General features: G+C 44.1%; 1 long non-coding RNA gene across 1 annotated transcript; it reads right to left on the reverse strand.

Annotated features, from left to right (window-relative positions):
• Positions 1-220: 220 nt before the first annotated feature.
• LOC112542259 (uncharacterized) lies at positions 221-10,482 on the reverse strand. The gene is made up of 3 exons (XR_003086069.2): positions 5,110-10,482; positions 4,488-4,582; positions 221-4,007 (listed from the first exon to the last, which is right to left on the reverse strand). It is a non-coding gene; the product is annotated as an uncharacterized LOC112542259 (long non-coding RNA).
• Between the last annotated feature and the right edge of the window lie 1,779 nt (positions 10,483-12,261).

Below are 12,261 nucleotides of genomic sequence, written 5' to 3' on the forward strand. Positions count from 1 at the left end.
CTTCCTTCTCATCAAAACATCTGAGGCTGAATTGATCCCTGCCAAAGGGCTAGGGTTGATTGCAACTCTTGAAACTGGAAAAAGGCAACAGATAGAGGGGCTGGCTAAACAAGGGCCACCAATTCATTGAATGAACTCTTAGAAAGAAATCTTACCAGCATCATTTCTGAACTGGGAATAAAATACGCAGGCAGTTGCTTGAACCAGAGGTGAGGTTTATTTCTAAAAGCACAACAGAGAGTCAGCTGTTGAAGGCAGCCACGCCGAGTCCTCCCTGGAAGCCCTTCATATAGAGGAACCTTGCTTTTGTTCTTTGAAAATGTGCGGAAGTGTGCTCTTTAGGGATCCCGAGAAAGTACACTTAGCTGGTGTCTGTGTGTTGTGTGTATCCCCTCTCTCTGTGTGCATTAGGAAGATACATGCACACACAAACCTGCGCTCCAAGGACATTATTGCAATAACATAGTCTTGACGCAAAGGCCATGAAAGTGGGGCCTTTGAAGTCCCAGGCTCCTGTCTGGAAGACTTCCACTTTCAGCTGGGATGCTGACGCTTTGCAATGAAGCCCTGGGAGAGATCAAGCCCAGGACTGGAGTCTGGTTTGGTTTCTAGCTAATTGGCTGAGATTATTTTTGTAGGGAAACGCAATTGCAGGATGAGCTTGTGTGAATGGACAATGTGCTACTGATGCTTTTATGGGCTTCTCTTTCTGCTTTTTTTGCACTTAATGACACACTTCCTCCATACAGGTTCAGTTCCTTTTACTGCCGAAGAGTATGAAGCAGAAATTACTATGAATAGCCTTTTAATTAGTCCATTCTTAATTGCACCATGTCAGTTTCTGTTCAGGCGAAAGGGAAGAGGTTATTTTTACTTGTTTCTTTAAAAAAAGGTAAGGACACCTCAGGGTCAAATTGGTCTGCTCATTCTTGTAGAGAACACGGTCATGGCTCATGTTATCCCATGCCATGCAAACCGGTTCAGGTGCTTATAAAATGGAAGCCACAGCAAAACTGATTCACACACGCACCAGTATATTTATGTATTTTGAGAATAGGGCAGTGGTATGTGAAGACCATGCACCACAAACCAGTTGAACTCTGTTAAATTAACAGCTGTGGCTAAAATTGGTAAGGCCCCACAATGTATTAGAGAATATTTGACAAGAATAATATAATTGGTGTGCTTATTCTTGTAGAGCACCTGGCGATGGGTCACGTTATGCCAGGCCACACAAACTGGTACCAGTTCTTAAAGAACCCAAGCCGCAGTGAAACTGATTAAATTGCACACCAGTAGATTTCTCTATTTTAAGAATGGTGTGGAATCAAAATGCAGGACTGAAACGCAGAATAATCAATGCTTCACTGCAGTGTTTATTAGACAGTATGCACTGGGGGGGACCCATCAAGGGCTAGTGGGAGACATTCCCCTGCAGTTAAAATGGATGCCCTGATATTTATACGCTTCTACAAGAAAGGGGAAGGGAAAAGAATGTATACATCATGAGATGGGCGGTGTCTAAATTTAAAATATAAATACATCAGTAAGCAATATTTCTCAAATTACTTTCTGCCCCCCTTATCTCCTCCTCCTCCGAGACAGATGACTTGTATATTTGCCCCTCTTCTTATCTGCTATCTTCAAGGAAAACAATAGCCTTACTAAGAGGAACTAACAAGTTAGTCAAGGTGCCAAATTCAAGGATGAACTGCAAGAGAGATGCCTCGCATATTGGGACGTTTGTGATGCTGCTTTGAGATGAGGCTTTTTGCAATCACCCCAGTTCACACCAGTTGGATAAATTCCTTACAGCCAGCCTGCGCTTTCCTTTATATTTAAATTTTATTAAGGCAATCCCATTCATCTGAGGCCTCTAAAAACTTATTTCTTTTACCCAAAGATGTATTTTCCTCACGGTCCTTCCCCCCCTTTGACCTTCAGAAAGTCAAATTCCAGGTCAGACTGGAGAACTGCATTTAGCCTTACACTTTTTCTGGAGATAGTTGCTAAAAAGACCAGTTAAACATTGCCCAGTACAAAGCAATATAATTATGCTGGCCAGAAGAGCTAGGCAAATTTCTCACCCTCCCCGTCTGAGGCAACCAAGATGTAAGCCAATTCCATTGATTACTGGGGGCTTGTTCTGTGATCTGTTTTGCCAGATCCCTTAAAACTTGTGCAGTGGCTTTTACATGTAAAGAATTGTCAGTCAGGTTAAAGCAACACATACCTGGAAATTCCTTGCACCCATGGGCCATTTTGAATAACACAGAGTCAATGGCCAATCTTTGCAAGATTGCTGTCCTTACCTGTTCCTGCTCTTCTATAGTGTTTGAAGATTTATGGTCTTTATCACTAAACAAGCTAATTTCAATATCAACATAAGCACAGTTTGTCAGAGCTGATGTTCCAATTAAGGATATAGCAAGCCCACAAACATCTCTAGTATTCAATAGCCCTGTGTGGTCATCCCAGGCATTGTCAAGTGGGGTACCCTCAATGAGATATCTGTGCACTCACCTGGGTTTGTGATCAGTGTAATTCTGGATAAGTGGTACTACGTGAAATGAAGTTAAACGTCCAACTGTGCAGGGGCCTCCCTAGGAAGGTGCTGGGAAGTATGAAAAGGCAGTGTTTTTATATAACAGACACCAGCCCTTTGGTTAATAGTGAGGAACTCTTATAGAGCCAAGCTCTATCACCTCTGAACATTTTTCAAGTGCTGGTAGGGAAAAGCATGTCTTACTGTCATTACAACCAACCACTCACAGAGTTGGTCCCTGGCAAATTGCCTTTTGCTTCTACCCTGTGTAATGCTTGGTTGGTCCTGATGTTTGGTGGGTGCAGACTCAAAGTGCAGAAGGGTTTTCCCTAGGTAATCAAGGCTGAGTGGCTTATGTGTTGAGGGCAGTGTAGTGATAGTACGGAGTACGTTGAAAAACAGCTCAGGTACTCCTACAAAACATGTTTTGAGCACAGAACCCCAATTTGTTCCTTCGAGAGCACACAAGAGGTTCTCCAGGGGAGATTATGGAATGGACTAAAGTCAAATAAGAATTGGTTGTAGGCAACCAGTCTAGTGGGTGTTGCATCTTATATCCTGGCAATTGCAAATAAACCACACTGACCTACATGAACAGAGATGTAGATAGAGCCATTGCTTTACCGTGAGGCAGAAAGTAAAAGAAAAGAAAAAGAGCAGTATAATAAAGCAACCTAAATAACTGCAGGAGCCTGAATGTCAAAGTTAAACTCACAAGAGTCCATTAAAACTTATCTTCAGAGCTCTTCGGGGTTTCGTAGTCAAAACTTCACCCTTCTTTTTTCTTCTGCTTGCTTCCTGGGAGCCTGGAACAAAGTCCTTGGTGGTGCTTGCTTCTGGGGTTGGAGCTGAAGCACGCCTGAGATGACTTAGGTGAACCCACGAGGTCAGACCTTCAAGCTTTGCACTGCTGTGACCTACTAACAGCACTTGGTACAGGCCTTTCCACCTTGGGGAGAGAGAGTCTTTCCTCTGATGCACTTTTCGATACACCCAATCTCCTGCTTGGGACTGGCCCTAGACACGAGGTAGCTGTAAGGCTGGTCTGGAGCTGGTGTCAAGTAGTCACTTCATGGAGTGGTTCATAGTAAAATCATCTGGAAGGTGCATATCCATCTGGGAAGCCATGGGGTAGAGATGCAGGAATTTTGGCCTGCCCATCAGGATAGATCTTGTGTCTGACCATTTGGACTGCTCATCCTGGAATAAAACGTAAGCTTCCATCCCTCCTTTTGCTCTCTATGCCCAAGTTTGTGGGCAAATTGTGGAAGCAGGGCCTTAGAGGCCATTGGGCCTCTATAGTAGCACCCAAAGCCTCCACGAGCGAGTACATAAAGCCTCAAGGAGATATTTGCCAAAGAGGCGTTCTTAGCAGTCACCCTAAAGAGATTAGGGAACTTAGTAAATTCTATGAAAATAGAGTCACAGGAGAAAAGAGAATTGGGGGAAAAGCATGGAGGTCCTATAAAAAAATAAATAAATGAGTGACTCAGAGATTGAAGCAAGCACATCCTCATTTGCAAGTTTAAATATGATAACCATGATCCTGTGGCTGAAGTAGAAGGTATTTATTTTGGAAAACTTTGGTTAAAGATTATTCAGATTTTATTGCCCCTTGTTATACTTGGTGATTTTTCCTTTTTGCTAGCTTAGTTCAATAGGAATTTGTGGAGCAAGCAGGGGCAGAGAGTGGGGGATGCAGGTAAGTGTCTGCAAAAGTGGGAAAGCTGAGAGATCTACAGGAGCAGTAGCCACAAAGAAATCAGCAAGGAAGGCATAAATCAGAAGAGGAAAGTTAGAGAGAAAGAGCAGCCTTACGTTTTCAGCTAGAGTGTTAGCGATATGGGCTGAGACTTAAAAATAAAAACAAAAATCCAGGGTTATGGGGTGGAGGTGCCCAAAGTCTAAAAATATCATTTGGAAAGAAATCTCATTTCCCTACCTGTATTGAACAGGTGGGGCAGATGGGTCAGTGTGTGCCCTCAGCTCAGCAACTGTTCCTTTAACTTTTCATTTTGCTGCTTCAAGCTTTTGTCACTATATTGCAAGATGGAGATATTTGCTGTGGAGCATCTTTGAAATGACATTCTCCTTCCCACCAATAGTAGATTTCCCACATTTGTTTGCTAGACTTTTTTTTTTAATAAGTAATCTTTCTTAGCTTAAACATTCCTTCCCCAGGAACTGGTTTGTCCAACTGCCCCATAAAGGATTGTTTCTAATGGCCTTTTTGCCATATTTTTGCAGCATAAAGACTCCAGGGCTACCGGGGGGAACTTGGGGCTGCCTTTTTCCCGTAGTCCCCCCTTTTTTTCCTGGGGAGAGAGAGAGAGAAAAAGGAAGAGCTGCTCTGCACCCCTGCTTTCTAAGAAATCCACGTGGGAAATCCTAGATGTGGCTGCATGGAGCAACAAAAAGGAGACAAGATGTATACATACAACTGCTGACAACCTGGATCCAATTACTCTACTTCAGCTTAGGGAGGTGCCATTCCAGGACTCACCCTCAATTCTACCCTAAGCAGAATTACGTAGGCCTGCGGGGGGGTTAAAGCCAGGACTCACCCTCACGAAGCTGGTTGGCTTTTGCTTCTTCCCAAACCCTTCTCTCTGGCTCCTGTCATACCCTGCTGGGAAGAGGAACCGACAGAGCTGCTCCCACCGCGTAACCCACTAGGAATACAGTGCACGACGGAGGGGACCCATCAAGGTTAGCGGGAGAGACTCCCCTGCAGTAAAAATGGATAGCGTGATGTTTATACACTTCTACAAGAAAGAGGAAGAGAAAAGAATGCATACACATACATATTCCTGTCATGATGCAGGCATACGTCAGTAAGCAATAGACCTCAAGTTACTTTCTGTCCCCTTTTTTGTCTCCTCTTCTCACGAGACAGTTGGCTTGTTTATTTCCCTTCTTCTAACTTTGCTATCTTCAAGGAAAACAAGAGCCTTAGAAAGAGGAACTAACGAGATAGTCAAAATGCCATATTCAAGGATGCACTGCAAGACCGATACGGAAGCCACAGGGAAACTAATTAATCGTGCACCAGTATATTTCTCTATTTAAAGAATGCAGCAGTGGCAGATTAAGACGATGCCCCAGGAACCAGTTGAGCCCTTTGCTAAATTAAGAGCTGTGGCTAAAATTGGTAAGGCCATAAAGGATTCACAATGTATTAGAGAATATTTCCTAAAAATAATAAAACTGGTGTCAACATTCTTCTAGAAATCCTGACCGTGGTTCACCTTATGCCAAGCCACGCAAACTGGTTCTGTTTCATAAAGAACGGAAGCCACAGCGAAAGTGATTAAACTGCACACCAGTATATTTCTCTATTTTAAGAACGAGGAGTGGCACGTTAAGACCATGCCCCAGGAAGCAGTTCAGACGTTTCGAAAACTAACAGCTGTGGCTAAAATTTATAAGGCCAGAAAGGCCTCGCAATGTTTGGAGAAAATTTGCCTACAATAATGCCACTGGTGTGCAGTCTTGTAGACAGATTGGCCATGGTGTACGTTATGCAAGGCCACACAAACTGGTTCGGGTTCTTAAAGAATGGAAGCCACAGTGAAAGTGATTAAACTGCACACCAGTATATTTCTCTATTTTAAGAACGGGGATTGGCACGTTAAGACCATGCCCCAGGAACCAGTTCAAACCTTTGCAGAATTATGAGCTGTGGCTAAAATTTGTAAGGCCATAAAGGCCTCACAATGTACAGGAGAGTATTTGACTGGAATACTGTCACTTGTGCGCTCTCTCTTGTAGAGAGTTTGGAGACGGCTCAGGTTAGGCCAAGCCACGCAAACTGGTTCGGGTTCCTATGGACGGGGATTGGCACGTTAAGACCATGCCCCAGGAACCAGTTCACACTGTTGCAAAATTAAGAGCTGTGGCTAAAATTCGTCAGGCCATAAAGGCCTCCAAATGTATTGGAGAATATTTGACTGGAATGATGCCACTGGTGCGGCCAGTCTTGTAGACAGGTCAGCCATGGCGCAGGTTACGCCAAGCCATACACACTGGTTGGGATTCTTAAAGAACGGAAGCCACAGCGAAAGTCATTAAACTGTACAGCAGTATATTTATTTATTTTAAGCATGGGGAGTGGCACATTAAGAGCAGCCCCCGGAAGCATTGAGAGCTTTGTTAAACTAACAGCTGTGGCTAAAATTTATAAGGCCATAAAGGCCTCACAATGTACTGGAGAACATTTGACTGCAATAATGCCACTGGTGTCAAAAGTCTTGTAGACATGTTGGCCAAGGCGCACCTTATGCCAAGCCTCACAAACTGGTTCGGGTTCGTAAAGAACTGAAGCCACAGCGAAAGTGATTAAACTGTACACGAGTATATTTCTCTATTTGAAGAACAGGGAGTGGCACGTTAAGACCATTCCCCAGGAACCAGTTCACACCTTTGCAAGATTAAGAGCTGTGGCTAAAATTCGTCAGGCCATAAAGCCCTCAGATTCTAATGGAGAATACTTGAGTGCAATAATGCCACTGGTGTGTTCAGTCTTGTACACAGGACGGCCATGGCGCACGTTATGGCAAGCCACAGATACTGCTTGGAGTTCTTAAAGAAAGGAAGCCACAGCGAAAGTGATTAAAGTGCACACCAGTATTTTTCTCTATTTTAAGAATGGGGAGTGACAAGTTAAGAACATGCTCAAGGAACCAGCCCGCACCTATGCATAATTAAGAGTTGTGGCTAACATTTGCAAGGCCATAAAGACCTCACAATATATTGGAGAATATTTGACTGCAATAATGCCACTGGTGTGAACACTCTTGTAGACAGGTCGGCCCTGGCGGACCTTATGCCAAGCCACCCAAAGTGGTTCGGGTTCTGAAAGAACGGAAGCGACAGCAAAACTGATGAAACTGCACAACACTATATTTCTCTATTTTAAGACCGGGGAGTGGCACGTTAAGAGCTTCCCCCGGAAGCATTGAGACCTATGTTAAACTAACAGCTGTGGCTAAAATTTATAACACCATGAAGGCCTCAGATTGTAATGGAGAACTTTCGAAAGCAATAATGCCACTGGTGTGCTTAGATTTGTACAGAAGTTGACCATGGTCCACATTAGGCCAAGCCTCACAAACTGGTTCGGGTTGTTAAAGAACGGAAGCCACAGCGAAAGTGATTAAACTGCACACCAGTATATTTCTCTATTTTAAGAACAAGGAGTGGCACGTTAAGACCATGCCCCAGGAACCAGTTCACACCTTTGCAAAATTAAGAGCTGTGGCTAAAATTCGTCAGGCCATAAAGGTCTCAGATTTTAATGGAGAACATTTGAAAGCAATAGTGCCACTGGTGTGCTTAGATTTGTAAAGAGGTTGACCACGGCACACGTTATGGCAAGCCACAAATACTGGTTCGACTTCTTAAGGAACGGAAGCCACAGCGAAAGTGATTAAAGTGCACACCAGTCTTTTTCTCTTTTTTAAGAATGGGGGGTGGCACATTAAGAACATGCCCCAAGAACCAGTTGACAACTTTGCAAAATTAAGAGCTGTGGCTTAAATCCATCAGGCCATAAAGGCCTCAGATTTTAATGGAGAACAGTTGACTGGAATAATCCCACTCGTGTGCTTAGATTTGTAGATAGGTTGATCATGGCCCACGTTGTGAGGCCAAGCCTCACAAACTGGTTCAGGTTCTTAAAGAACGGAAGCCACAGCCAAAGTGATTAAACTGCACACCAGTATATTTCTCTATTTAAGAACGGGGGGTGGCAAGTTAAGACCATGCCCCAGGAACCAGTTCAGACGTTTCGAAAACTAACAGCTGTGGCTAAAATTTATAAGGTCAGAAAGGCCTCGCAATGTATTGGAGAAAATTTGCCTACAATAATGCCACTGGTGTGCAGTCTTGTAGACAGGTTGGCCATGGTGTACGTTATGCCAGGCCATACAAACAGGTTCGGGTTCTTAAAAAATGGAAGCCACAGTGAAAGTGATTACACTGCACACCAGTATATTCCTCTATTTTAAGAACGGGGATTGGCACGTTAAGACCATGCCCCAGGAACCAGTTCAAACCTTTGCAGAATTATGAGCTGTGGCTAAAACTTGTAAGGCCATAAAGGCCTCAAAATGTACAGGAGAGTATTTGACTGGAATACTGCCACTGGTGCGCTCTCTCTTGTAGAGTGTTTGGAGACGGCTCACGTTAGGCCAAGCCACGCAAACTGGTTCGGGTCCCTAAAGAACTGAAGCCACAGCGAAAGTGATTAAACTGCACACCAGTATATTTCTCCATTTTAATAACGGGGGGTGGCAAGTTAAGACCATGCCCCAGGAACCAGTTCACACCTTTGCAAACTTAAGAGCTGTGGCTAAAATTTGTCAGGCCATAAAGGTCTCCAAATGTATTGGAGAACATTTGACTGGAATGATGCCACTGGTGTGGCCAGTCTTGTAGACAGGTCGGCCATGGCGCAGGTTATGCCAAGCCATACACACTGGTTCGGGTTCTTAAAGAACGGAAGCCACAGCAAAAGTGATTAAGATGTACAGCAGTATATTTATTTATCTTAAGCACGGGGAGTGGCACATTAAGAGCAGCCCCCGGAAGCATTGAGAGCTTTGTTAAACTAACAGCTGTGGCTAAAATTTATAAGGCCATAAAGGCCTCACAATGTATTGGAGAAAATTTGCCTACAATAATGCCACTGGTGTGCAGTCGTGTAGACAGGTTGGCCATGGCGTACGTTATGCCAGGCCACACAAACTGGTTCGGGTTCTTAAAGAACAGAAGCCACAGCGAAAGTGATTAAACTGCACACCAGTATATTTCTCCATTTTAAGAACGGGGGGTGGCAAGTTAAGACCATGCCCCAGGAACCAGTTCACACCTTTGCAAACTTAAGAGCTGTGGCTAAAATTCGTCAGGCCATAAAGGTCTCCAAATGTATTGGAGAACATTTGACTGGAATGATGCCACTGGTGTGGCCAGTCTTGTAGACAGGTCGGCCATGGCGCAGGTTATGCCAAGCCATACACACTGGTTCGGGTTCTTAAAGAACGGAAGCCACAGCAAAAGTCATTAAGATGTACAGCAGTATATTTATTTATCTTAAGCACGGGGAGTGGCACATTAAGAGCAGCCCCCGGAAGCACTGAGAGCTTTGTTAAACTAACAGCTGTGGCTAAAATTTATAAGGCCATAAAGGCCTCACAATGTATTGGAGAACATTTGACGGCAATAATGCCATTGGTGTCAAGAGTCTTGTAGACATGTTGGCCAAGGCGCACCTTATGCCAAGCCTCACAAACTGGTTCGGGTTCGTAAAGAACTGAAGCCACAGCGAAAGTGATTAAACTGTACACCAGTATATTTCTCTATTTTAAGAACAGGGAGTGGCACGTTAAGAACTTGCCCAAGGAACCAGTTCAGACGTTTTGAAAACTAACAGCTGTGGCTAAAATTTATAAGGCCATAAAGGCTTCGCAATGTATTGGAGAAAATTTGACTACAATAATGCCACTGGTGTGTAGTCCTGTAGACAGGTTGGCCATGGCGTACGTTATGCCAGGCCACACAAACTGGTTCCGGTTCTTAAAGAACGGCAGCCACAACGAAAGTGATTAAACTGCACACTAGTACATTTCTTCATGTTAAGAACTGGGGGTGGCAAGTTAAGACCATGCCCCAGGAACCAGTTCACACCTTTGCAAAATTAAGAGCTGTGGCTAAACTTCATCAGGCCATAAAGGCCTCAGATTTTAATGGAGAACATTTGAAAGCAATAATGCCAGTGGTTCGCTTAGATTTGTAGAGAGGTTGACCATGGCGCACGTTATGGCAAGCCACAGATACTGGTTCGAGTTCTTAAAGAACGGAAGCCACAGCGAGAGTGATTAAAGTGCATACCAGTATTTTTCTCTATTTTAAGAATGGGGAGTGACACGTTAAGGCCATGCCCCAGGAACCAGTTCACAGCTTTGCAAAATTAAGAGCTCTGGCTAAAATTCGTCAGGCCATAAAGGCCTCCAAATGTATTGTAGAACATTTGACTGGAATGATGCCACTGGCGTGGCTTACAGTCTTGTAGACAGGTCGGCCATGGCGCAGGTTATGCCAAGCCATACAAACTGGTTCGGGTTCTTAAAGAACGGATGCCACAGCAAAAGTCATTAAACTGTACACCAGTATATTTGTTTATTTTAAGCATGGGGAGTGGCACATTAAGAGCAGCCCCCGGAAGCATTGAGACCTTTGTTAAACTAACAGCTGTGGCTAAAATTTATAAGGCCATAAAGGGCTCACAATGTATTGGAGAACATTTGACTGCAATAATGCCACTGGTGTCAAGAGTCTTGTAGACATGTTGGCCATGGCGCACGTTATACCAAGCCCCACTAACTGGTTGGGGTTCGTAAAGAACTGAAGCCACAGCAAAAGTGATTAAACTGCACACCAGTATATTGCTCTATTTTAAGAACGGGGATTGGCACGTTAAAACCATGCCCCAGGAACCAGTTCAAACCTTTGCAGAATTATGAGCTGTGGCTAAAATTCCTAAGGCCATAAAGGCCTCACAATGTACAGGAGAATATTTGACTGGAACACTGCCACTGGTGCGTCTCTTGTAGAGTGTTTGGAGACGGCTCACGTTATGCCAAGCCACGCAAACTGGTTCGGGTTCCTAAAGAACTGAAGCCACAGCGAAAGTGATTAAACTGCACACCAGTATATTTCTCCATTTTAAGAACGGGGGGTGGCAATTTAAGACCATGTCCCAGTAACCAGTTCACACCTTGGCTAAATTAAGAGCTGTGGCTAAAATTTATAACACCATGAAGGCCTCAGATTTTAATGGAGAACATTTGAAAGCAATAATGCCACTGGTGCGCTCTCTCTGGTAGAGAGTTTGGAGATGGCTCACGTTATGCCAAGCCACACAAACTGGTGCGGGTTCTTAAACTACAGGAGCCACAGCGAAAGTGATTAAACTGCAGACCAGTATATTTCTCCATTTTAAGAACGGGGGGTGGCAAGTTAAGACCATGCCCCAGGAACCAGTTCACACCTTTGCAAACTTAAGAGCTGTGGATAAAATTCGTCAGGCCATAAAGGCTTCCAAATGTATTGGAGAACATTTGACTGGAATGATGCCACTGGTGTGTTCAGTCTTGTACACAGGTCGGCCATGGCGCACGTTATGGCAAGCCACAGATACTGGTTCGAGTTCTTAAAGACCGGAAGCCACAGCGAAAGTGATTAAAGTGCATACCAGTATTTTTCTCTATTTTAATAAAGGGGAGTGGCACGTTAAGACCATGCCCCAGGAACCAGTTCACAGCTTTGCAAAATTAAGAGCTCTGGCTAAAATTCGTCAGGCCATAAAGGCCTCCAAATGTATTGTAGAACATTTGACTGGAATGATGCCACTGGCGTGGCCAGTCTTGTAGACAGGTCGGCCATGGCGCAGGTTATGCCAAGCCATACAAACTGGTTCGGGTTCTTAAAGAACGGAAGCCACAGCAAAAGTCATTAAACTGTACAGCAGTATATTTGTTTATTTTAAGCATGGGGAGTGGCACATTAAGAGCATGCCCCGGAAGCAGTTGAGAGCTTTGTTAAACTAACAGCTGTGGCTAAAATTTATAAGGCCATAAAGGCCTCACAATGTATTGGAGAACATTTGACTGCAATAATGCCACTGGTGTTCAAGAGTCTTGTAGAGATGTTGGCCA

The sequence above is a fragment of the Python bivittatus genome, unplaced genomic scaffold (genome assembly GCF_059951505.1).
Source record: "Python bivittatus isolate LINGU-HERP-01145 unplaced genomic scaffold, Pbiv_v1 ctg000530_np1212, whole genome shotgun sequence".
Classification (NCBI taxonomy): domain Eukaryota; kingdom Metazoa; phylum Chordata; class Lepidosauria; order Squamata; family Pythonidae; genus Python; species Python bivittatus.